The sequence below is a fragment of the Anser cygnoides genome, chromosome Z, assembly GCF_040182565.1.
Source record: "Anser cygnoides isolate HZ-2024a breed goose chromosome Z, Taihu_goose_T2T_genome, whole genome shotgun sequence".
NCBI classification, from domain to species: domain Eukaryota; kingdom Metazoa; phylum Chordata; class Aves; order Anseriformes; family Anatidae; genus Anser; species Anser cygnoides.
This window is the reverse complement of record NC_089912.1, coordinates 36,396,830-36,424,226: the sequence shown is the minus strand read 5'-3', so window position 1 is coordinate 36,424,226 and position 27,397 is coordinate 36,396,830. Positions and strand designations below refer to the sequence as shown.

At 35.9% G+C, this 27,397-nt stretch overlaps 1 protein-coding gene and 1 long non-coding RNA gene across 2 annotated transcripts in view; both read right to left on the bottom strand.

The window, feature by feature from the left end:
• Positions 1 to 27,397, bottom strand: part of CHSY3 (chondroitin sulfate synthase 3) — a 180,818-nt gene that overhangs the window by 18,280 nt on the left and 135,141 nt on the right. The gene's annotated exons all lie outside the window — the stretch shown is intronic.
• LOC125180880 (uncharacterized) overlaps positions 8,819 to 27,397 on the bottom strand; it is a 78,015-nt gene continuing 59,436 nt past the window's right edge. Inside the window, exon 2 of the long non-coding RNA XR_007159807.2 lies at positions 8,819 to 26,945. This is a non-coding gene — a long non-coding RNA (uncharacterized lncRNA). The remainder of the gene's footprint in view (positions 26,946 to 27,397) is intronic.

The following is a 27,397-nucleotide window of genomic DNA, read 5'->3' as shown; positions in this document are numbered from 1 at the left end:
AAGGTAAATTGCTTTATGTTAGAAATGCTTCTCTGTCTCACCAGTTAGCCACATTTCTGGCTAAATAAGGAGTTCTAAATAAAATCAATTATTCACGTATAGTATTCACAATATATTTATTATAGCATATAAAAGGGAAATGCTCTGAGGTATTATACAGCGGTGTAATCAATTGTTAAATGTTTTTCCTCATCTCAATTGGGTTTTAGTAGTCATTAATAAGTATTACCGTTTGAGGCTATAATTTGAGGCTAAAAATAAAGCAAAAACCATTGTTTTCAAGCTTTTTAGTTGCTGTTTATCTCCAGGTTTACCTGATTTTCTGACTGATTTATCTTGATACAAAAGACAGAGCAAAAATCGGGTTGGAAGAGACTTTAAAGATCATCTATTTCCAAGCCCCTCTACCATAGGCAGGGATGCCACCCACTAGATCATGTGTCTCAGGGCCTCATCTAAGCTGGTCTTGAACACTTCCAGGGATGGGGCATCCACATCTCTGGGCAACCTGTTCCAGTGCCTCACCAGTGCCTGGGCTCTCTTGATGCAGCCCAGGATGCAGTTGGCCTTCTGGGCTGCACGTGCGCACTGCTGGCTCATGGCAAGCTTTTTGTCCACCAGAATCCTCAAGTCCTTCCCTGCAGGGCTGCTCTCACTGAGTTCTTCTACCAGTCTGTACTCATGTCTGGGATTGCTCTGGTCCAGGAACAGCACCTTGCACTTGGACTTGTTGAACCTCATTAGGTTCACATGGGCCCAATTCTCAAGCTTTTCCAGGTCCCTTTCGATGGCATCCCTTCCTTCTATTGTATCAACTGCACCACTCAGCTTGGTGTCATCTGTTCAAAAATGAACAGATCTATGCACCTTGAAGTCCACAGTAATTTGGAAAGAGTACTTTACTTTCCATGAATGCCTAAAAATAAAAAAATAAAAAAAATAAAAAAATCTGTAACTAGAAGATTTCTGTATATGTCACATAACAAAAAAGTTATCCTTTTAAGCCTGCATAACTATTTATTGATCGCTAATTAATATTAACTGCTTTTTCATGGCTATAGGCATTCCAACACATCACGCTGTCACCCTCAAGCACTAATCTTCTGCAAAGACATAAGCTTTTGGAACTTGTTTGCAAGTACTTTTAATCCAGTGCAACCTGCTGCAACTTTGATCCTCAGCCCCGAACCCTTTAAGAGCAAGGGACTGGGCCAGATGATCTCCAAGATCTCATTCGACTTAAATTATTCTGTGACTCTACAATCCTATGTTAAGATGTGTTCTGACATTAAGAAACACAATCCAAACAGTAACATGTGGCAGAATTTTCAGAATCAGTTTCCTGAAGTGTTCTGAAAAGCATATGAAGGGAAGGATGGAAATTAGTAAGAAAGAAACATTTTAAAAATACAAAACATAAAAAATACAAAATATGAAGACAAAAAAAAAAAAGCATCTTAAAAGAAATTCTGAATAGGATAAGGATGGGCAATAAACCCTTTTTGAGGAGTAGTGAGGACCAATTCACTTATGGGACCAAGAAAGAACATTCAGATACACAGGAAGGAATTTCTCATTCAGAAAGCAGACTTTGCCCTGAATAAGGGAATGTTGTACACTATGAGATATGTTCTCTGCTACTGAAATGTTCCTGAATGGTAAAGAGAGCAAAGGCAGGGAAATGCACGTAGGGCTTGCTTTGTCTGACACTGTGCTCTTTATGTCAACAAGTGACTACTAAGGGAATGCTCCTAATACCAGTGAGGCACTATAAGGCTTGCTTACACCTACCTCCTTCCACTGGATGTTAAAACATACCAGGAACGTTCACACAGTTGGATATAGGGGATTTAGCTGCAGGGGACCATGAGAAATAAGCAGTATGCTAATGAAAAAGCCAACATTTCCAATACTGAAGAGTTGCTAGACCAAAGAACAACTCTGACGGGGCCTAGGATGCCCTAGCCAGAGCAATGCCAGGCCCTGTCTAAGGTGCCAAGAGACGAGAGTATGCAAGGGCCCGTGGAGTGGAGCCTGATATATGGGTGGTTGGTGAATATTTCAACACAGAGTTTGTTCAGATATACAAAAGAAGAAATATAACAGAATGCTTCATTTGCCTTTGCTGTTGCTTGTCTGATTAATTCTAGAGATATTTTCTCCTCAGATACAGAGAGGTCTGAAAAGACACATAAAGTGTTTCCATATCTGCAAATATTCATAACTCATAATAGCAAATCAGATTAGTAACAAAAAAATAACTCAAGCACTGAAATGGGAAAAATTGTTTTAAAAGTCATTCAGGTCCTCAGGAAAAAAAAATGAGATTGGCTGGAAAATAAAAATATAGAAAACAAAAAACCTGTATCTCTCTGTATTTCAACAGAATCCATAATCATGCGTCTAAAATTTGACTTCTCTTGAGGCACAGGCACGCAGCTTGTTTTTGTCTCTACTGTTCAGCAATTACAACCATTTTTTTTTAAGAAGCTATCACTCTACTGCAAATGCACTTCGGAAAACTGCTGTTTTTACCCCTTAAAGAATCTTTGAAGCCTCTAATTATTAGAATAAAATCCAATAAATGTTTGCATAACCAATTAAGTACAAATTTATACTGCAGCACTATCAGATAATGTTTAAATGATGTATGGAGTACAGCGACCATAACTTCTATTAAGTAACACCATGAATTTTCTGTTTTAAAACTTTGTCAACCAAATGAATCTATATTCTGAAAATATTATCCACTTGTTTTTATTAATGTCTCTGCACCTACAATAAAAATACTGCTGGAAAAAGAGTTGGCCTCAAATGTCTTCTTTTTATTCAGAATTAGCAATATTTCACAGAGAATTACTTCAAGTATTAAAATTTTCCAAATCCATTAGCCCCATCTGGACAGATTTTTCACACAAAAAGACAGGTCAAGCATTATAGAGATACGCATAACTGAAAACCTTAAAAGCTTGTCATAGGAGTGACACTTGGTTATTTCTTTAAAGATAGAGTTTAAGAATTCAATCTGCAGCAACCGTGTTAAATTACATTCAGCCAGACAGCATCACATAAAAATTCACTGCAACCTTTCATGCACTGCAGGTCTAAGGACAAAGACAAGAATGGGACGTCGAGGTAATACATGTTTTTAAAACTAACTTGCATAAAAGCACAATACGTTTTCAGGGCAAGAAAACTGGAAAAGACTTAAAAAGCTGCTTGGAAGCTTTTTGGACATCTTAGATGTTTCCTTGCTTCAACTACAGCAGATGATGTTTGCCTTTCTGTTTTGGGGTAATAAATGCAACATATTGACAAAACCTAAGGTATCGAAATGGATAAAGACTGACAGAAATTGGCAAACTGAAAATAGAAACAAGTCAGGGCCATTATATATCCAAGAGTTACAAGGAGGAACATATTGCTAATATAAAAAAGACAATCATAAAAATCAGCAGCTGCAGCAGAGCACTGACTTTCTGCTTAAAACTCGAAGCATTTTACATTTATTTGATTTTATTTGAAGTCTTCACGTTTATTCAAACTGCCTTTGAAATGTGGTGTCTTGCAAAGGGTGTTGGGTGGAGTACGTGTTCAGTTATGGATGTGTTGGAGCAGAGGAGTCCTGAAAGACAGCACCCAAATAAAACAAAACAATCAAACAACAACAACAACAAAAAGGAACACCAAAAACCCCAAAACAACAACAACAACAACAAGAAAAACAACAAAACACCACCAAAATTTGTAAAGCTGGCAGAAGCTACAACTCCTTCTGCACACATTTGTCTGGATGTGAGATCACCACCATCATTCCACTTCATATGATTTCAGCATACCTAGGCTTGACAGACAAATGACAGATGACATGAGCACTGAAGTGTGTTTAAGTACCTGGCTGTGGCTTGATCTGTGTATACACATTTATAGGGAAGTTATGAGAGCTATGAGAGCTGAGTATGAGCTCTCAGAGTACTGAGAGCTATGACAAATGGCTGCCCACAGAACAAAGTACTGCTAACTAGTCACCTTGACCTTTCTTATATGATTAAAACAGGCATAAATTGGAGAATGACAGAATCACAGAATGGTAGAGGTTGGAAGAGACCTCTGGAGATCATGTAGTCCAACCCCCCTTCCAAGCAGGATCACCTACATCACATTGTACAGGAATAGTATTTCTACAGCAAGTCAGTGAGCAATGCCCCACTCTGAACACCAAATCCTCCAGTCCACTTTATGAACCTTGGCATCCCTCAGCCACCTCCCGAGATGAGCTGGCCTTTGGTCACACCACAAGGCTTACCTGCTGTGTCCAGACCTTTTACACTTCTAGGCTCCCCCTTGGGAACGCAGGCATGAACGCTGTGTTTAGCAAGTGCATAGACATGAAAAAGGAGACCAAAAGAGCGCTTTTCTGAAGTCAAGGCTCCTCTCTTTGTTCGCTCAACCAGCAGTAGGGCTTTGTCTTTGCATTATGCAGAGGTCTTGCATTGCAAGTTAAGTTGAGTTTGGCACTGGGAGCTGTGCTACAAAGGTGACTGGAATGGAAAAAAAGCCAGCTTTTTCTAACAATAGTAGGAATATTAACTTTACAGAGGAAACATGCAGTCATGCAGCTTCAATAACACAGGAATAATTTACAAGATAAGGGAAATCAGACATGTCTCTTTTACTAGGGCAGCGTAACTGAAAATCAGCAGACATAAAACTTTGTAAAGGAAAAAGTCTGTGTATGATGAACTACTTAAGGAAGCCAGCATTTCTTAAAATCATCGAAGCACAGAACTTAGCATGAAGCTAAAAGAATTAAACATACAGATAACAAGAGCATCCAAGATGACATTATAAGGGACAAGAGCAGCGAGGATCCTTGTTGTTCTAGGGCAAAAGCAATTTGGTAGCTCAACAGTGGCACATTGCAATATCTTGGCATGTGCTCACTCCAAAGATCAAGCCTACAGGATGCGATATTAATAACCCTTCTCAGAGAAAAGTATTTAGTAAAAAATGAGATTTTGAACACTCTCACATATGTCAGAACACATTTTACATACTAAAAAGTTGAATTTTCAGTACCTTTGGACAACAAAATAATAAACACGGAGTAGTGAAAAAAGAGTTTTTCTTTCTTTTTAACCCGATGAGCACATTCCAAAAACAATTAAATATATTTCAGAGTCCCATTTTTACCTCTCATGTTAAATAAGAAAACACAAGCATCAGCAGACCTGTATTGCACAGCCCAAAGCTCTTTATTCCATCTCTGCTGATTAAATATTCTCTTCTTAAAATTAACTTAAACATAACATGTATAGCAGCTTCTACAAAATTTAGGAATGACTAAAACATAATTCCAGTGGCTGATAGAGTATTAAAAGTTGCTCCCTAGAAGTTAGCACTGGAGAATTAAAGACTGAGATAAAGAAATCAGAATCACCCAAATAACCAGAACTCTCCCCCAAAACAACAGTCAAAATCAAGAGGGCAAGATCTTCTGTTATACTTCTCCACTCCCTTGATATAAAGGCTGTTCACCAGACTGCACATTGCTAGCCTGCACGATTGGCCAGATTTAATCTCTGATTTAATTTTGCTGCACTTGCACTGCATCGAATCATTACTCAGCTGAGGAGCTGGATAGTACTCTCTCCTTGTTAACCTACTTTTTTCCTTTCTTGCTTTGTCAGTAAAAAAAAAATTAAATGACATAAAAAAGGATGTTCAAATTAAGATTTTACTCCTTATGGTGTAATCAAGATTAAGTAAAGCTTCCTTCCAGCTGATTTTATTAACATTAAAGTTTATGATAAATTATGAACCACCCTTGAGCTAAACATTCAATTAAAGTAACATAAACATGGCAGGATGTCTGTTACAATGTTTTTCTTAGAAGAAATCCTAATTATATTGCCATTATACTTTTCCACAGGCATTGCTGTGTTTTCTGACTAGATGGGATGAAAATATAGCATTAATTAACATGAATGTATTCTTACAACATTACCAAGAATTAGTCTTACACTAAAAATAAACATAATCCATGCCTACTGAGTTATGTGCTTCATGGGGACTGGAGATATTGCACTGAACAGTGACTCCTCATTTTCCTGGTATTATAAAATATTCTTAACAATACACTTTATTGTTGGGTTTCTGAATTAGGAAGTGCTGCTGTTTAGTAAAAAGTAAAAATCTTCCAGCTGCAGAGTGGTAATTTAAAATCCATTTTATGCTGCCTCTTATGTCTTTATAGCTGAAAATGTTATTGTTTTTACACATTTGAAACAAACACTAGAAGATCTATGTTAAAAAAAAAAAAAAAGTGGTATTACCTTCCTAAAGGCAATTTCTAATTCAAGCCATAGAATTCATACTTTCATACTTTTTTTTTTTTTTTTTCAGATGGTGAAAGACCCGAATATTCATTGGTTCCTCAGTAATAAACTCTACCAATTTTCTTACAAATCACAAAAGCATGTCTAGCCTAGCGATTAACTTAGAAGGAATTCATAATCTACATGCACTGTGTCTTATATAACATTATGTCATACATTTCTGTATGAGATAAGTGTGACCAGTGATAAGTGATCAGTGATGGGACCTGAAGGAATAAGTGACCAGTGATAGAACCCACAGGAATGGTGTCAAGCTGTGATAGGGGAGGTTCAGGCTAGATATCAGGAAGAGGTTCTTCACCGAGAGGGTTGTCGCACACTGGAACAGGCTTCCCAGGGATGTAGTCATGGCACCAAGCCTGTCGGAGTTTAAGAAGCGTTTGCACTGTGCTCTTAGTCATATGGTCTGAATTTTTGGGTAGACCTGTGTGGTGCCAGGAGTTGGACTCGGTGATCCATATGGGCCCCTTCCAACTCGGGATATTCTATGATTCTATGATTTCTGTTTTATACCAAGTCTGTCATAGTATGATGAAATATACAGGAAACTGTTCTATAAGCTAACCATAAAGATTATGGAATCATAAAAATGCAAAACAAGAAAATTGGCAAATGGGGAATTGCAACGGAGTATAACTAATGGCCAGGTTTTACACATTTGGAGAAATACTCAAGAGTAGCAAATTCCCAGTGAAAACAATTCAGAAAATAAAGTGAATTGAAGTGAATTGAAGTGAATTAGTGAAGTGAAGTGAAGTAATTCATATTTTATCAATACAATTGACTTTTTTTTTTTCCAGAAATGAGTTACCCATCACTTTTATTAAGTTGTTAGTTGTTTTGTTTGTGTTTTGAGGGGAGGTTGTAAGGTAGACAAAAGAGTAAAAGGAAAGTAAAAATCAAAACAAAGTACAATAGTTCATTTTATTTTTCCCTCATCTCTTGCTAGAAGTGTTACAATCCCTTGAAGGAATGAGACTAGAACTAGAGAGATGGAGCTAATCCTGTAGGATAACCTCTTATTTATTTTAAATAGGATAAATAATAAGAAAATTACTCCTCTGTCTAGGTGGCCAGCAGTTCTATTTCTCATCGATAGCAAGATAAGTTCTTTCTCACACAATTTAATTTTCTGATCAGCTTGAAAAAGCATTACAGAGCCATTTGAAACCCACCTAATAGGACTTTTACATTTGTTTTCTTGGATATATGCTTACAGGGAGCTGTTATTTCTGTTACAGGCATGCCTACCAATTCCTATAAAGAATAAAATTAAACATTTATTTAAAATACTGAACTAAAAGGGGAAAACAAAACAGAACTTTAGAAAGATGCGATAATAGGAATAATATCATTCAAAAACACAGTAACGAAATAATTTTTCCTGCACTGGGACTGAAGACAGAATGTCGAAGGTGGGGATATAAGCAGTTAGACACAATGGGTATTTACACTCAAGTTGCACTGAGACAGAGTTCAGGAAGGTGGGTTGAAATGTTACTGTACTTGGCTCAAAACAAGGTGGACTTTGCCTTCCCAGAAAAACTACACATTATAATATGCAAATGACCTCACTCATATATGGAGTTCACAAACCTTATCAAAAAGGAAGAAGGAAATAATGTATTGGATCCTCCTTGCTAATAAGCTGAAAAAACAGTAAAACTAGGAATTGGAGACATAATTGGTTATTATTCCTACCACTACTGTGGTAGGAATGAACTGATCAATACAGCTATCATCAGTTTGGAAATGAGTTTTGGTCTTTTCTATTTACTGTCAGATAGTTGTTTGTTAGTTTAACACTTATCAACATATTTTCCTTACAGCTATCACCAAAGACATTGATTTCAAAGTCAGGTCTAAATATATTTAGAATTGCAATCAGTTCTTTCACCAAATAGGCATGTTGTATTTACTTATGAAATAAAAGTAAAGCTATTAACTATGCAACAGCTACTGTATGTGAACATATTTCAACCACTACCAGCTTAAATTATAGTTATGCTGGTGACCTGGAATAGCTTAACATCACAAAAAAAAAAAAAAAAAATTAGCATGTACTCATTCCTGGACTGGTGTCAAACTGATAAACCTATTTCCTCACCTTACAATTGCAACTCACCTCTCAGCTTATTGAAACTATACGTATGAACTCCTACCAGGTCCTCCCTTCTTCCAGTCTACAAAATAATTCCTTAGTGACCCCTAATTTTAAAATGCTCACATTAGGAGGGTTAACTCATAATGACACAAAATCTATTTTTGTATATAATAAATTCAGAATCATAATCATTGAATTTTAGTCATTTTCTTAAAATCCTTCCCATACAACACTTGGAACAGGCAAAAATTAGATGCAGCACACTGAGCAAGGAGCATTCACAGACAATTACGCTTAATCACTGCCTTAATATGGGCAATTTCTGGTGTACGAGGTTTATTTTTAATGCAGTCTGAACTATTAATTTCATACAGTTGGCTTAGAATAAAAGTGTGAGAGGAAAAAAACAGAACCACTTAAAACAGGAAATGATGCAAAAGCATTGCTTCTTATTAGTTTCTGGTGATCCTTGAATAGTAGTTTTATAACGCCTTCAAGTGCATACAAAAGTAGGCATATAACTCTGCCTTCAAGTATTTGAAATATTTTTCTCAGGAAGCTGGTAGACAGTAGCTTTTTAAAAGTTATTTCAAGTGACTTTTGTTAACCTAAGAGTGTCATAACCCTCTAGTTTTGTCAGCCTCAAAACTGTAAAATCAAAATCCTCTGGAAAAGGTCCTGCAGCAGCAGAAATTCTTAAATTACCATCTTCAGTTTTAGAAAGATTAAATAAAACAACTTAGCATACACCAAAAAAAAAGAAAAAAAAAGCAGACAACTTTTACTTAATAAGTTCAGAGAAACAGAGGATCAGCATTTTTCAGATGAAACAAACACTATCATTGTCTTGGACAGCAGTCACATCCACCAAACTAAAAAGGCAAGATCCACAAAGGTTCCCAGTTTTCTCTATATAGGCTAGAACATATGTTGAGGGAAGATTCATATTCTAAGAGACAAACAGAACTGATTTCATATTTTATTCTTTTTTATTTATCACTTTCCATAGGCTGGTGACGCAACTAGTGCATCTGACACCATATACAGACCAACTACCAGACAGCTTTATTTGTGACTCTGTATAAACAAATAAAGGAGAGTAAGAATTCATAAATAGAATTGTTAATCCAATGTTTTCATTAGTCCTTGAAAACATCATCTACATACTTATTGCATAATGCACAGGGAATACATCTGCTTGCCAGATCTACTACATAGTTGTGTATAAAATACATGCTTAATGTTTTCATTCCAAATAAGCACAGTATGGTTCTTTTTAGAAAGGCTATGAAATGGATCTATGAAATGCATGAGTAACTTTCTAACTTACAATCAGTGAAAATGAATCAGGATTTATCAGTTCAGACACTACAGTAAAGGCTGCTAACCATCATCAAACAAATAGATTTTCAGTACACTAAATTTTAAATCCTGTGATACCAACTCCATTTTTCTAAAGCTTACAGCTACTTGAAAATTACAGTAAGCATGTCAATACTTAAAACTGTCTCCATTACCTACACATTTGCCTTCCAGAGATGAATTAGAAGTTCAATAAGCTCAATATCTCCATATGAAGTAAGCTGCAAAGATTACAAACCTTTATAAATATAGTATTTGTCAATAAAATAGCTAAAACATGTTTCCCAGAAATGTTAAGCAAATTACAAACTATTTTTATATTAAGTATAATTTTAAGTTTGCTAATTAAGATTTAGAAGCTAGGAAACACAAAGCTCTTTAGAAAAATATCATTATATTTTAAAAGGATTAAAACATAATCCACTTCCCATATTCTGTAAGCACAAAGAAAGATCACCCACTACATAGTATTCCATTGGAATAAATTACTTCATCACCTTTCCAACTCTGTCAACACTTCCTCCCACTAGCTGTAGTTTTTCTTCAGATGATCTAAAAGATTTCATATAATTAGATGGCAAATAATTGTTTTCATGTTGTATTTCGCTGGATATTGTTGGAGCCTGGAAGAGAGCTTGTATGTCCAAATCCTTATTTTTCTACCTCTACAGTGTAGCTCTAATAAATAGCATTATGTCTCCCTACATTCCTCACCTGATATAAAAGCTCATAAGCATTGGTGGAAGGGAAGAATTAAACCCAACCTCCCACAGTTTCTGAGTGCAGGAGTTTTCAGTGCTTCTATTTCTTACTACATTCTGGATGCAATTTTCCTATTCCTTGACAGAAACAAAAAATTAAAAAAAGTACTTGCTACCCATCCATATGACATAAATAATTGCTTTTCTCTAGTTTTGGACTTCACAAGAAATTTCAGGATCAAAGGTAGGGGATGTGGCAGCCTAGGGCTGCAAGTTAAGACAGTTCAAAGCACACAGCCTTAAGCCTGGGCCAGAAATAAGCAGGTAGGGTCACATCAACTCCTGGCTGCTCCTATTAAATCAGTTTGGTCTTCAAGATCCCCAGCAGAGGCTTCAGCAGAGGCTTTGAATTAATGAAGGCCAATTAGAAAAAAAATAATAATAATACAGAGAGTTTTTAGCTCCTGCTGACTGAAATGGAGAGCAGAAAGGAGACCTGCTGCTGCCAGTTCTACAAAGCACATGCCCTAAAACTTACAGTCATCTCTCTCTGCCCTCATCCATACTTATGATCACACCTACTGTATTTTTCCTCAAATCCTTGCTCCTGTCCAGTGGCTTTCACAGCCCTGCTCCCTGCCTATCTGCATTCCCAGGCACCCTATCACGTACCCCATGCTCCCTTGATGTACAGAGGTGTTTCTGCTTTGCCCCTCCAGCCAACGCACTGGCTTGCTTTGGAGGGGTAATGAGTAAGTAGTCATGTTGGCAGGTAGGTGCTGTCAGATGGCAATAAATCTTCCAGCAGAGGATAGCTTCAGACAGCATAATTACCTGTCTTTCCCACAAAAACAATCTGTCTGTACGTAAATTTTCACAATGATGGTAAGTATGCATCTGCACCTCGATCATCAGTCTGCTAGCTGATGATCCAGTAGCCATCCCCAAGTACGAATGTGAACCAATCGGTCAGTAAGAATGTATTTCTGCTTTTCTTAATGCTGACCAGCAATATAATTTCCCTAATCTTGTTCTTCAAAGATGTCATTCACATCTTGCAAAATTATAAGCAAAGAAAATAAAGCCTTTTTCTAGGAAGATTTATGCAATCCATAATTGACAGCAGCACTATCAGTCCAGGCTACACGAAATAACGACATAAGCTCAGTAGAAGAACAGAGCTTCTTACACAGAATTAAGTCTACCTTCTGCTCGCTAAAGCAAAAGACAAATAAAAGTCTTTGATCAAAAGTCCAGACATGTTTACATGATGTGTTCGGATTTATCTAAAATTTCCTATCACTGTCTGTTACTATAGTATCTCTGTTTGATAAATGACTTCAGCTCCTCAGAGTTTGTGTTTAGATTTGCAGATATTTGAGTACTGATGTCATGGTGTAAAGACTTTAAATAATCTGCTTAAGATTTAAATACAGGATTTTTAGTCCTTTTTTCTTCATTTCCTTGATTTGCCTCTTTTTACATTGTTTCATTTCCACAGCTTCAACCACAGTCATAGCTGATTATTTTTTCCCATTCAGAAAAACAATATATCCCAGCACTAATCAAAATTTAGACCAACCTGATGTTCATTTCTCATCAGAGAATTTTAAAGTTTCAATAGGAAAGTACATCATTTTTTTCCTTCTATTAGAAAATATGTTATTTTTGGAGTAATCTACTTAGCCAATGCTGTTCTATTTGTGGCTTACAAAAAATTTTGAAGTTTCGTATTTGCAACTTCTCCTGTTGATTTCCACTTGCAGAAAACGTCATATGTTACCTAGGGCTCCTCATTCTGTCTACCAACCAAAAAAATGTTTTGTGTGGGCACTACACTGCTGATAACAGCTAACTGTAACACTTAAGTCTTCTCAGTTGAAGCCAGGCAATTTTTGATAGGAGTCACTTTGGGTACTTAGCAGCCCAGCTGAGCTACACACTAGCCAAAGGTGTACTGGGTACTTCAGAACTGTGAACACAGGATATTGTAGGTGCATAACTGATGTTTGGGGATTTTTCTTGTAATGTATTACCGAAGATTTGAACTATGCTGAAAATGTAAAAGAAAACCCCATGATCTGACAAGTTTAAAAAAAAAAAAAAAAAAAAGAAGAAGGAAGGAAGAGACAGTAATAAAAAACTTGTTCCCAGAATGAATTCCTACTATTTTTTATACAATTTTATACTCACGGTATTTTTCCTCACTGATACTGCACATTTTCTTCAGAAGGCATGACCACAAAGACCAGTGTCTCTATGACCTTCCTGTAGGATGCGACACGGTGACAGGAGCCTGCACTAATAAAAGTCTCAAATCGGAAGTGCAGCACCCCTGTGACAAACCTTTGATGGAAGCAGTTCAACTTAGTTGCCTGCTCAGCAGTGTGTGTATTGTATTTATAGCCTTCTACTTGTATGAATGAAATCTTTGCTGATAAAAGCAAAAAATACCATCACTTACACTAGCAAAGTGCTTTTCACAGATGTTCAAGGGCTATGAAAAAAAATTACAAGTCAAGCTGATTTTACACTTGGTTATATTTCCATTTAAGACAGATGGATTTCTTTTTATGGCTTGTAAAGACAATTTTTTATATATATTTTAATTATCTCTATTCCATCTGTACAGTTTAATTACTGATTTATTTTGCTTTTTAGTATGACATCCATCTCCATATATTTAATTACTGTCTATACTAAGGAATGCAAATAACTTCATTTTCCTTATGAAAGCGATGATGTGTCTTTTAAAGACAGTACGGATAGGCCATATCATTAAAAAAAAAAAGCTACAACAAAAAACCTGCAGAGAGCAAGATGTGTAAGTGCAGTTTGTTTTACTAAACCCTGTATCTTATCACCTAGTTGTAAAAAAGTTTTGATGAGACAAAACAACATATATGGTATCTCAAAGTCTGATTCCACCTCATTTTGCTTAAAGCTTGCTCAAAATTGCATTACAATTTTCTCTGTGAATCCAGACGCACTATCTCAGGCTCTCTGAAAACTCTCTGTAACTTTTTAATGTGAACACTAAGATACAAATAGTGTAATTTCCCAGTTCAAACTTGGGCAGACCCATTTTGGTTTTGATGTAACTCTGCACACAAGGAGAAAATTAGCAGTACTTCCCTCTTCAGAATGTGACTTTTTCTAAAGCAATGAAATACAATGTTGGTCCAGTTATGAACATTCTCATGATTTTGTAACAACCCTGTCCAAATGGCACAGGTGCTTAAGTAGTCATAAGGAAACATATGAATACAATAAAGAAATAGTACAGTTGATTCTGTTCACAACTGAGAGGTTACTTATGTGAGAATATAAAATTTAGGAAAATGGTGTAGTTAAGTCCATAGAACTGATCACATGAATAAGTAAAACTAGCATAGTTTTAACAGATGCAATACTTTTATATACTTTTAAAAATCCTGGCTTTCTTACACATGTAAGATATTTCTGATCAAATGGAGTGTAAAGCATTATAAGCGTTTATCACTATGGCTCATATATCATTTTCCTCTCCAAGAGCAATTGCCAAGAAATAACTGTACATTTCAATGCTGACATTCTACTATAAGCAAAAACACATGCAAAGCCTACAGAAAAGCATTAATACTGCCACAGACTAATATGTATACCAAAGCAAATTCTAAATGTCTTTTATAAATACATGTAACTTTTCAACATAATGATACAAATGGGATCAAACTGTACCTGAAACAAGTACTGTTTACATTTGACCTAGCAATAGTCAACACTGATGGAATGATTGGGAAAAACAAAAAACTACATGCTATCATTACTCACAAACAGCCGCTGTATTTAATTTATATCAGAGCTGCTGTGAAGTATCAGAACTTTCAAACCACCTTGAGATAGCTGAAGCATTTTATTAGAAAGAGGAAAGAAAAAAAAAAAAAAGATCCAGCTGATCTAGGAATTAACAGATTATACATGCCAATATGCATCACTCTCCAAGAACACAGGGTTTATCTAAACAAAATTATTATTCCTATCCGTTTTGTTGTAATTGTATCTAAGACAAACTTCAAAACTGTGGTTCTGTTCTTGCTCTGCTTGACCTTAATTTTAGATTAAGATCATGCTTTCATACCATTATATTCATACCATTAAGCTTTACAAAATCTTCCCAAAATAAATAATTTATGAAGCAAACTTACCTCATTTGCAACATATTTAAAGGGTGAGGTCTTTACTTGAGCAGATAGCTACAGTCATTATACCTCAACCACTCTACTTAGTTTAGCCTAAATGAAAGCGGTCATCCTATGAATCAATGCAGAAGCCAGGCTGATTGATTATGACCTCAAGTACTTCTGTAACTCAAGCTTCCATACCTTCCTTAAATTACTGTACAGTTGTCACTATCACACAGGTTTTAGGTCCCCTTTCCACACTGTGACTTGGGCTGCTTGATGGGGGCTTAAGCAACCACCTGACTCATGGATTTTTGTACAGAAAATGGGAAGAAGGCATGAACAGTTAAGTAAATCTGGGTTATCCAGAGCAGCAGAGAGGAAGAAGAAAGAGATTCCTGTGATGATGATGGAAAAAAAAAATATCATACCATACTGCATTAGACAGCAATGGGAATGGACTCCCAGTGGCTTTGTGCAGAGGCAAGCTCTGGATGTGCTTCTGCAGGGGCCTGTGTGCTGCCTGCTGCTGCAGGCGGCCCAAGCTCCACATGCCCCAAGCAGCTGTACCACTGCCCCACCTGGGACCCATGCTGGAGCAAATACATGAGCCACCTTGGCATGGGACCAGCTCTGCGCTCCTGTCCATGATCCTGTCAGTGTGTAGCCCAGATAATCCAGCCTTGATTAAGTTGAGAGAGAATGTCACAAGAGAGCTGGGGGCATTGAGATGACCTTTAAGCCAGCTGCATGATTTACCACATAAGACTATGAATTGCAGCAATGGAGTCTCCAGGTGCTTGTAAAAGCACCACCTTGTGCAGTGGCCATGCTAAACCTGATTTCTGAAGGATTGTATACCACTCACCCAAATCCAAAGGCAAGCTAGTATTTTCATTTGTGCATTAAAACTTGCAGGTGTGTTCCTTCTTAATTGCTGCCAGAGCAATAGAAATGACAAAATCCATGAGATGCAAAGTGCAAGTGATTTCTCTGATCTTTCTGTTGTGACAATTGGAGAGCTGATTACTCAGGTTCCTACAATGCAAATGTGACTACCACAATTTCCAAAGAGATTGAAAATGTCTTAAACATTTCTTACTTTACTTGCAACAGACTGTACATATGTATAAGAGTAAGTATAGAAAGAAAGAATGATAAGCATGACAGTCCCACACTACCTCAAACAAGCTAACTATTCAACTGGTTTCAATATCATGTCTTTGCCAAAAGCATCATGCTATTGATATGTATAAGAAACCCACCTTCCTATGTGCACCTCAGTTGATAAGGTCAGTGCCACATATATGATACTTTCACTCAGAAATGAGGATTCCTCTTATTCTGTAAGGAATTTCTACTTTGCTAAATGTTTATAAAACCAGATACTACTTTCAAAGAGCACTTGATCAACAATGCCCTTGTGCCACCCCCTTCTCAGGGAAACAGCACCTGATTCAAGCAAATTATATTTCAAAAAATATAACAGAAAAAGATGGATACAATAACATTAAATGTGCTTTTGCATCATGCATAACTTTTTTATTGACACTGCCTCACAAAAAGTTCTCATTCTATTTAGTTTAGTCGTTTAAAGCTATCTGGCTTGACTTTCTGGTTTAAGTCATGTAAAATGTTACTAAAGTTCTTTGTTCCCTAGGCAAGGATATTGTAGCCCTCCATGAAGGAGAACAGATTATTACAGCTAAATTAATTATAATAATGTTCTTATAAGGCTGCTTATTTAAACAGAGGTTAAACATTCATCTTCAGTAACATGGTTTAGAAACCTCCAAAGAGGAGAATTTTTAATTTAAGAATTTCCTTAAGTCTCAAAACAATAAACTGAAATTAAGTTAGCTGATCACCCTATTCATAGACCCCAAGATCTAAGAGATATCTGGACATAAACAGTTTTTACTGATGACCATCCCAGCAGCATCCCAAAGTAAATCCTGTGTGATGATCCTAGAGCACTTTCTGAAAAACTAGGAGTCTCAGAAGGTGACTGAGCACAGCTCTTCCAGGTTTTGTTGAGGCTCTTTCAATAGCTAGTGAAAAACAAAAACAAAAGAAAAACAAACAATGAAACAAAAACAAAAACACTGTAATGATATCCCAGTAAACCAAATGTTCAATACCTTTTTTCCTTAAAAAGAGAGAAATGTACACTGTATATATCCCATGAAGAGTATAATCAGAGGCTTATTTGGTGTTCCAATCAGCTAAAGGTAGGAGTAGATTTCCGAATAACATAGATGAGGTTAATATGGTATTACCAAGACGTGCATTAAATTTATACTAGCAAATAATTTTTTCAGCTAATGTCCACTAGTCTGTACCTAATCTTCTGACAGCTTCACAGACTACCACACAGAACAATAAATTTTTCCCTACTTTTCTCTACATTCTTCAAGGGAGAACCTTTAATGATTTCTTGAGCAGTCTGCAATTACTGTAGCTTGATCAAAGGTAAAACTTTCGAAAGATAAAATTAGTAACAGTAGGAACATGCAAATATGCATAATACAATGAAATGAAACCCTAGCAAGGGGAGAGGGAATCAATTTTAACTTTTTTTTTCTTTTTTTTTTTTTTTTCTCCAAGGTTAGTATTTTGTGCCAGAAAGTAAAATAATTCAAAGAATCCAAAAATGTTCTAGTCAGAGTACAAGACAAATATGATGAGACCTGATTAAGACATTGCTTTAACATCATGTCTGGAAATACTAGCTAGTTATGAATTTCACTGCAGGTCATAACTTCTCCTTGACCACTTCACTTTGACTTGGGATGGCTACTGTAACTGAGCTGCCTTTTAGACAGCCTTTTTTTCTTTCATCTGTCAAAATCCCTAAAAAGAAAATTACAATTTAAGACATCATTAAAATTGAAGAGAGGGTTTTGATGTGTGCAACACATTTTATTATTTTGGTTTATTGTGTAGACACTGGCAATAATCAAGCCATAATACCAGAGGTAGTAATGAGCTAGAGCAGTGTGTTCCACATGCGGTATAAACAACTGACAGTGTTGTAACATGTGCTTAGGCCCAGAGTCACATGCACCAATGTTTATAAATATCTCCCTCTCTCCTTCCTTGAAGGAACATCTCAAAACTAACACTGCAGGTGGCCTAAGTTACTGATTACTTTTATTATAAAGTCGGATGTACAAACATAGAAAACTATGCATTCTTGAACCTTAAAGGGGATAGGCTTAAGACCATTCTTATTATGAGCACAGATCGTATAAATTTACATAAAAGCTCAGTCAGACTTTGACCGACCAAACCAGCCAAATTCTAACCAAAACGAAGTCAGCCTTTTGAGTCTGTTGTCTTTACATATCTTTAGGTACTACGGTAAAACACTGTGCTGTGTTTCACTTAGTTCCCTTGTTCTAAATATGACCATCACGTGTTTGTGGCAAACATTCTGCATGTTTTTTTAAGAAACTTTTTTGCAGTACTTCTGTGGGAACTGATATACAGTGGTACTTGCCAAATTTTTTCAAAACATGACTTTGTCATCATATTTTTCCACCTGCTAATGCCTTTTCCCAGCTTGTGTTGTACGTTTCTCACATATAAACATTGTAAGAAAGATACAGTATTCTGCAAACTGAATTTTCTTCTCAGCTAAAAGCTGGTTGAGAGCAACTAACAGTACTGTAACAATACAGCAATCATTATTACTTTATTGCTATTGTTAATTGAAATACAGCAATCTTGTAGACAGTATTCACAATTGTTCATTGACGCTTATCTACAAGCACAAAGTAATACAACTTATTTTACAAGACTGTCTTCCTTGTATTCCATAGTCTTTTGCTTCACACAGACTATGCTCCACAAAAAATTCTAATTTTCATATTAAAGCTAAGCAAGAAACACGTTTGCTGTTACATTTCATTTCCAACTATTGACAGTGCTAATTTTAAAAATTGTAATGGTACAGAAGACAGGAATTCATGTGTTATATAAAAACTGATGTAAAGAAAATGTCAGAAATAAATAGCTGGTTACAATATCTGCACTAGGTTCTAGAGAGTGCTACCTTCATGACAGGATAAGGATTATTTAGGGAGAAACTGGAGTTTCTAGTTAAGAGTTTGAACTTCTTATGTGTTCTCATATTATTGAATTGTACGGAACAGTACCTTACCTTTGTTCCTATATTCAGCTATACCTAACAGAGGAAGTAAACATAACAGAAAAATAAAAATAAAACATCTTAAAACCTGACAAAATAACATGGTTAATCAACATTTGTTTTTAAAAACTTAACGATACCCTCTCAGTTACGTGCATTCGCAAAATCTTAAAAGGAAACATTCTGGGGCTTGTTTCTCTGCAATCATTCAAGAACCACTAAAAAAATTAAAATTGTGTTGTCCTTGTGACTTCAGAGCTAAACACTGTATTTTCCTCTGGCAAACAGGTCATCCATGTCCAGCGAAAGCATCATGAATGAAACCACTGCTCAGTTGAAATAGTGGGCAGCCCGGTAACTAAATGTTTCTGCAGACAGCCTGTGAGTGCTTACTCCCTTTCTACAGGAAAATGGTCCCAGCTACATGTGAAGGTACAAGTGAATGCAGGAAGCTAACTCCCATTGCCTCCTACTTCATCATCTGCTTTCACTGTGAATCTACAGGAGCACATTCACTGCACTTCAGTTAGGGTTCCCCCTACATATGTCGTGGAAGGGAAGAAAAGGAAAAGGAATCCTTTCTTTTGTTACTTTTTAGGTTTTCTCCAACACTTCTTATACTGTCTAACTTAAAGAAACGAATCAAAAGATTTGTGACTTGTCTTCTGAAATTCAAATTCCAGATTGCAGGAAAAAATTACTTCTATATGAAACTTATCACTAGGTAGAAGAGAATCCAGCAAAAATACTTGAGTAGAAATCAGGAAAAACAACAGCAACAACAACAACAATGAAGAGCTGCTGTTTGTTTCCACTGCCAATTCAAAGTTAAATTTATTTTGGATGGGGAGGGTGTGTGTTCAATCTTTTGGGTTTGTTTGCTGCAGCAACTCTGCTCTCCAACTGCATATACCATCAAGATGTAGTACTAAAGTAATGATGGGAAAATATTTTATAATTCAAAACCAGTGCTCAAACTGCAGAAATACAATCTAGAACACTAAACAAATGTACAGTTCCTGCCATCACTCTTCTCTCCAAATTTGTTTAACAGTGTTTTGTAAATATGAGCTCTCCCCGTTTGCTAGTGTATTTTAAAGGATGTAAACGTAAGAGGGTGACCTCTGTCCATTAAGGTTGCTGGACTGAAGATTCTCTCTTACAACTAAAAATGCCAAAAATACAAAACCAAAGCCAGCACGAGGATATTTATTTTAGCTATCATATCCTATCACAGTTCTCTAAATTCAAACACATCATGAGTGCTTTTTCCACACAGAGTAGAACTTAGTTTTTGTGCACAGTTCCTCAAAATTCCTTTAGAATTTATCTGGAAATTGTCCCCCCAAAGTGATTATAATAATCTATCTTCAGCTTTTTCAACTCATAGGGCCTCAATACTGGATGTCACAAAGGAAATTCTGAAAATTAAGCAATTGTATAACGCTAACTTCTACTCTAACATGCCAGAAACATATACCTAAAAGAAGGGCCCCAATGACTCTGCAAGAGAAAAGAAAAGAAAACAAAACACCAACCCTGAACACACAAGTAATAAGTTTTTCATTGGAAAGAGAACAATTCAGTTTTTCTCTAGCAGTTTTCTAACAGACAACATCTACTTACGGTTATTTTTTTCAGCAGCGACTCTCCACGACATTTGATTTGCATGCCAAACTCGCTTAAGAACTACTAACCTCAAGTTTCAATTAGGGAATACCTTGCAGCTGCAGAGTGCTTGCCAAAATATGACACCTTGCTGCTATGTTAACACATTTTATTGTAGTCTCTACTGGGTCCCTGTTTTTTTCAGAAAGAAAAACTCAGTCACATCTTACATTTGCTTAAGGAAGTAGACCTAATGGAAAAAATCTTTCTGGTTCCACAGAAATGTACTAGTGCAAGATCTAGTAGTATACATTATGCTACAGGCACACAGAGTGCTGTCATTTAAAGAAAGAAGAAAAAAAAGAGAAAAAAGTAGCATCCTCGTCACTTTGAAAACTACATGTATTCATCCCAGCAATAGACTGACATAACATTTGTAAAACCAGTGATCTACCTCAGATATTCATTAAGTAAAGACAATAAGAGTAGGTAAATTAAAAGGAGAGGAATGACAATTCATTGATTAAGCCATTGCAGTTTGAGGAACCCATACTCAGTTCCTTATGCCATTACAAACATACTGGTGACACTTCAGATGAGAAGCTTTGAGTGATGATAAAAAAAAAAAAAAAGAAAAACAAAAGAAAAAAAAAAAAGAAGAAGACCATCAGAAAGGCACTAAGAAAAGATTTGGGTCCTTGGAATCGAAAGTCTCAATTAAATTACTTTAAAGCTTCTGCTTTTACTTGCATGTATCTTAGGCCACGCTTGCAAGTACTTGTTCCTGCCATGTGCTGTCATGGAGCAGAGCTGACTGAGCTGAAGTGTATTCAAGAAATTGGCTAGATAACACCAACAACAGGCACTAGCTGCAAATATAGACTCACCTCTAGATACACCATGATATTGTCAGGGTGTCATCGGACTGACCACCAAACATCTGAGGAGCTCAAGACCATGCAGGGTTTTTCACTAAATCCAAACTTACTCTGGGAGTGCAAGACTTCTACTTCTGCAGCCACTCATCCCTCTCTCCTTCACTCTCCCCACCACATGTCCCCTTTCTTTCCTGACTCTCTCTTCTTTGCCTTCGTTGAAAAAAGAAACAGACTTGGGCAACCAGGGCCAAGAAGTCAGCTCAAAGCAGCATGTTTAAGAGGCTGAAGAAAATCTGCCAGGGTTTGGAAGGTTGTTGCATCATTTTTCTGTCTTTCTTGTTCTCTTCCCCATTGTGCACTGCTTATTCTTTCTGGCCTCACCTCTCTCTTCTCTGGGAGAGGAAAGGAATATTCAAGGTATTAAGATCAAAACGCACCTCAGTTCAATGAAATTCATGCTCCACCCACTGTTCCCAAAACTTTCCAAAAGAATGCAAAGAGCAGTTTTTCTCATTAAAACAAAATAAAACACAAAACAGATAAAGAAAAAGAGAATAAAAGAGACTGTCAAGAATGCAAACATTTCTTAAAACTTTGAGTTACAAATGTTTTCCTGGTTTTCCTCCTTTCTGTATTTTAACAAAGTGTTTTAAAGATTTAAGTAGCAATTTTTTGACAGAGACAAGTCTGTATCTGAAATCCCCAACTCTGTATGACTGCTTAGTTTTCAGTGAGAGGATCACATTAATTCAATTGAATTTCTGGGCTCATTTAATCTAACAAAATTAACATACTTGGAGTAAATAATTAGATAGTTGCAGTGTACTAAGAAAAGACTCATTTAAAAGCACAGAAAATCTGTCAGTTATCAACAGAAATTAATGAGATTTCTCTAATGTGGTAGAAAGTTCCACAAGCCAATGGTTTGAAGTGTACTGAACATTTGGAGATTGTTTCACAGTACATTTGCAGCTGTTGACATCAGCCAAACTCATGCATTCTCTCTACATCAGTTTTTCTGTCAGCAATTAACAAAACAGCCTTTTTTGGAAGAGCTGATTTGATGTTTTCTAATGCACCCTCCCAGGTAATTTTCCCCTTGCTGTAACACGTAGTTTAGAGGCAAGTGCTAACAATCTCCCTGACTATCATGCAATCATGATCACTGCCAGCACGCTTGGAAGTGGCATGAACAAGGGAAAAAACATAGGTTTTCAAACCAGACAATGAAGAACTTTGAGATGCAGCCATGGGACACCTCAAAGGACATGTGAATATATACCATGTTGAACTGTGGAAGTCCTACTTGCTCGTTTTAAACTGAAAGTCAAATCCAGGAACCACTTTGCTGAAACTTGTTGAAAGACTTATACAATGTTTTAATGGTGAAATTCCTGAAACAACCCTGTAACTTCTGTTTGTCACATCTTTTGAAAAGACTGTCAGTCTTAAAAGATGTGGCGAGAAGGCAGCATACACATCTACTGTTAAATTGTTAAAGAGTTAGTTGCCTTAATCACTACAAATTGTGCCTTGTTTCCTGTCTAAATTTGACCACTTTAAACATTTTTTTATTTTTTTTATATTTTTTATTTGCTTTTGTATCTTGCCAAGCCTTTGCGATAGAAAAGTATTCACCAAACCAAAACATCTTACCCATGCAAAATTTGCAGTATGAAAGGGGATTAGGAAGGACAAATGTATCATGGAGGTGGTTTCATGGAATTCCAGTGCTTCTATTCAGAGTAACTTAAACAGTAATGTCTCTTAACAAATTATTTTTATGTACTTAAAACAACCAAATATTACTGAGCATTCTAAGAGTAGGAAGAAGTATAAGTGCATAGGTAAAGGAACGGTAAAGAAAGAATTCCTTCTGTATAACAGAAGTGTTTAACTTTCAGTTTCATTGTTCATGCTTGTGGCTTATTTATTTCTCATTCTCTCTTATGAGTATAAAATTCATAGTGTTTACAGGAGGCCTGGGTATACATTATTTTATCATCTATTTGCACCTTCTGCCTTTTTTTTTTTTTTTAAACTACATAGAGAAGTAATTTGAAAGTCAGAAAGCCAGTCCATGTTTAATGTCCAGAAACTTTCTAATATAGTTTCAAAGATAGCTCAGAACTAATCCAACCTGTAGGGGGATAGCATGGAAGCAGTACGATGGATTTTTAATTTTATCAAAGAACTACATTGACTGTTTATTCCACCAACCTTTTGGTCTTCAATGTTTGACCATTTTCTGAAGTAATGTCAGATTGTAAGTAAGCAAAAGTCAGTGCTTCTCAAACTAGAAAATATGTTAAATTTTGACTACTAAAAAAACCCAACAACAACAAAAAAAAAACACACCTATTCTTAGGTCTCCTTTAATCAGGTCCAATATATTGCTAAATGTCAAAGACGTACAAAAAATACTTTCATAGACCTCAAATCTGGACAAACGAAAAGGGAAAACAAATGGAAAGGGGAAAAAAGAAAAAAAGAAAAAAGGAAAACCAGGACATCTCAAAAAGAAAATGAAGAAAGTTGAATGTTTGCTATTTTCAGCTAAGGAGAGGAATCAGGCTCAAGAAGAAATGCAAGAGGAAAACAATAATAGGTGAAGCTGGAAATATGCTTCAATGCATTCAGAGGAACTCATAAAACCACTCCCAGAAAATGGACTAAGCTATAAAGAAATTCAAAGTCTCATGGGTTTTGCTAGTTAAAATGGCAGATATTTTGCTTTTAAACTACTGTTGGGCACTTGATATATATATATATATATATATTTAATTTCAGATTGGTATTTCAAATATGACAAAATATTTTTTAGATATGCCTTATTTTCAGGTTTTCTCAGTGTATAAACAGTATAGGAAGTCTAAACATAACAGCCATATAATCTTGATATAAAAAAAAAAAAAAATTCAGCTGCTAAAATAACTTAATTTCAAAGAGTTTCTATATATATTACTCTAAGATGCTGGTGCAACAAACATGATTTGACTAATGATCTTTTCCTCCACAGAAAACAATTCGTTTTCCTTCTACATTTTTAGGAACTTAAGATTCATAGAGCAAAACATGCTTTGAAAACTACCACAATGTAGTACAGAACAGAAATATAGCAAAATTAAAAAAAAAAAATAGAGAAATGACTATATAAATATCTAGTAACTGGAAAATATTAGGATGCTTACAGTTTTGGCTATTTTTACATCACTAACACAAGGCGTTGCCATGCCAACATCGGAAGAATAGCTAACCAGTATACATATATATATATATATATACACATACATATACATACATATATTTTAATCATTCATCTTTGGGAAATTTCTGGTTCTTAAAGGGCAAAGAAACTCAAAGTAACCAAATTCAGAAATCATTCTAATAAAATGTAATATGGTTCAATACTGTACCTAAAATGTAAATACCTTTTGATACTAAGCATGGACTTAATATTTAATTTCAACTGTCCATACAGTTTAGTCTCTTTCTACATATGGTACTTTCAGCACCAAGTTTTCCATTAGGATATATACCTAATGGAGAACGATGTCAAAAAATTTGAATTGCCACCATCTGTAAGAATGACTATACATAGGTATATCATAACAGAAATAAAACAGTAGTTTTACCAATTTTTGCCTCAATACCATAGGAAAAAAAAAAATTAGAAAGGTTTGTGTTATTGTTCTTGAAGTAATTTTTCTGGATTTATTCTCAGTCATAGAAGTAACAGGAAATTTAAACTGTCTCTTTTTGGAATTTTGTTTTTAGAAATTTTCGATTGACACAGCAAGACATTCTGTTTTCTGCCTTTAGTTGAAGACACTTGGATACACTGAATCTTTAGCAAACACATAATCTATTTAATCGTTCTTGAACTGTAATTGAGCTCAGCAGGTGTTAAAATACAGCTTTTTTAGACATTGAGAACAAAAACTATTTCCTTTCCTCCATCACATATTTGTTTCTTAATTTGAAAAATAACAAATTACATGGCCATACCATGAAAAAGACATACATTTTAATGGATGGAATAGGAAAATTTTTGTATACTGCATGGTGTTAAAAGGAGCAAATGACTGAATTCATACATATAAAATATTCTGTATATTTTATAAAAATGCATAACTTTGCTATATGAAGTGTTATATATAACGTGTAGTATATTTCATATGCAACATCTAAAACATTAAAGATTTTACCATGGTTAATTAGAGACTACCTACATGAATTTGATTTACTCTACAAATCCAACCCCCAGTGTGTTAATGCTTAAAGTCATGATTTAAGATAGCCACAAATGTAAGACTGCTCAAGTAAAATGTACACACAAAGATGACCACCAATAATATCCTTACATAATCACTATATGCCACAGACAAGAAAAACCCAGAGATTCTCACTTTCAGATATATTCAAACTGACATGTTTCCCTCTTCACATGGTGTGGAAACCACTGAGGAGCTCCTCATGAAAGGCACTATGAAAATCCTGCAGTTAGGGAGGGATGACTCATTTATTTTCTGCACTGTCTTTGAGAAAAGTCTTTATGTGCCTTGATGAATCTACTAACTTCTTCTTAGGCTGGAACCATTTACTGTGTATTTTCTGACCTGTCGATCATTTGGACCTCAGTCTGGTAAAATGGTTTTCAATCTAAATAGATACTGCAATAAGTGAAGCAACCTCATGACTTCTTGTAATCATCTCACTTAGAAATGCCCTTTTTCTGATTTGGAACAATACACTCTTAAAAAGCTAAAGGTTATTGTTTTGTTTTGTTTTAATGGAAAATATTATTGCTGCTCAGGGCCTATTTTTATCATCTGCTGGCTGCCTCACAGATTCTTATGAGTGCAGTAGATTTGAGCAGTTCCTAACTGCATCTAGAACAGAAAAGCTGAACTCCACTGGATCTATTCATTATTTATTTATTTATTTATACAGACATTTAATCTTCTTGCTCACTTCACCTTGACATTCCTTCTTCCAGGCTCAGAGCGGAAACAATGAACAGCATAGCACAGATGTCAGCTGCTGTCCAGACTTTCAGAGTAAGGCACTGAAAGAGGGAACTAGTAGAAAACCAGGTTCACTGTTGCAAATGAAGAACTCCCCACCATGCCACAGCTGCCTATTTAGGTGATCACAGCAGCACACAGAGTCCAAAGGAACAATCTTCATCATCTTGTGTTATTTTAGCCCACCAGGAAGTGTAAACCCACAGCTGAGTTGATCAGTATGCTCCTTCAGATACTGTTAAAATCGTTGCCCTGCTTATTCCCATTGGCAACAATATTCGTTGCTATCTGTTAGAATTGTTTTAAGCGCTGCTCCTGAGAACTCAATGTCGTTCTTGAAGTTCCTCTCTTTATAAAGTGACCAACCTCTCCCACACCGCACCTCAGTGCATGTCAGTTTCCAGTAGCTTCCTAAGTGCCACTCTCTTCTAATTTACTCCACTTTCATGTCAGCACTGTATTCTCATTTTCTGCAGTATCATGCATGCTTTCATTCTCTCTCCTCTGCCACAGCTCCTGGAAGCATTGTACTTTCCACTTTCTTCATTTCACTGCAGGAAGACATCAGAAATTCAATTTAACTAAGTAACACACCCAAGAGCAGCCTGGCAGCAACTATGCCAGAAAGGCTCATCTCTTTTCATGGACTAATAGACAGGCTAATAGACTAGAACATCTTTCATAGTCAAGCTTACATACCACAGACCCTTTCATACCTTGTATTTGAGCTTCACATTAAGTCTATACATTATTCTTGGCAAAGAAGTAGCTTTTCAAAAGCTGTTGTGAAGGAATCAGAAGGAAAATAATCTGTCATTTGCCTCAACAGTTGTTTCAGATTTTAAATATATTCCCTTAAAAAAATTTGTTAATTTTTCAGTTTGACTTTCTCTGCTTGTACCTTTCAGCCCTTTTTGTTTTGTCTGACTTTGATAAGAAAAGGAACCACCTAGTAACAGTATTTTCACTTATATTTTCAAATAATCTAGTCATACCTCCATCT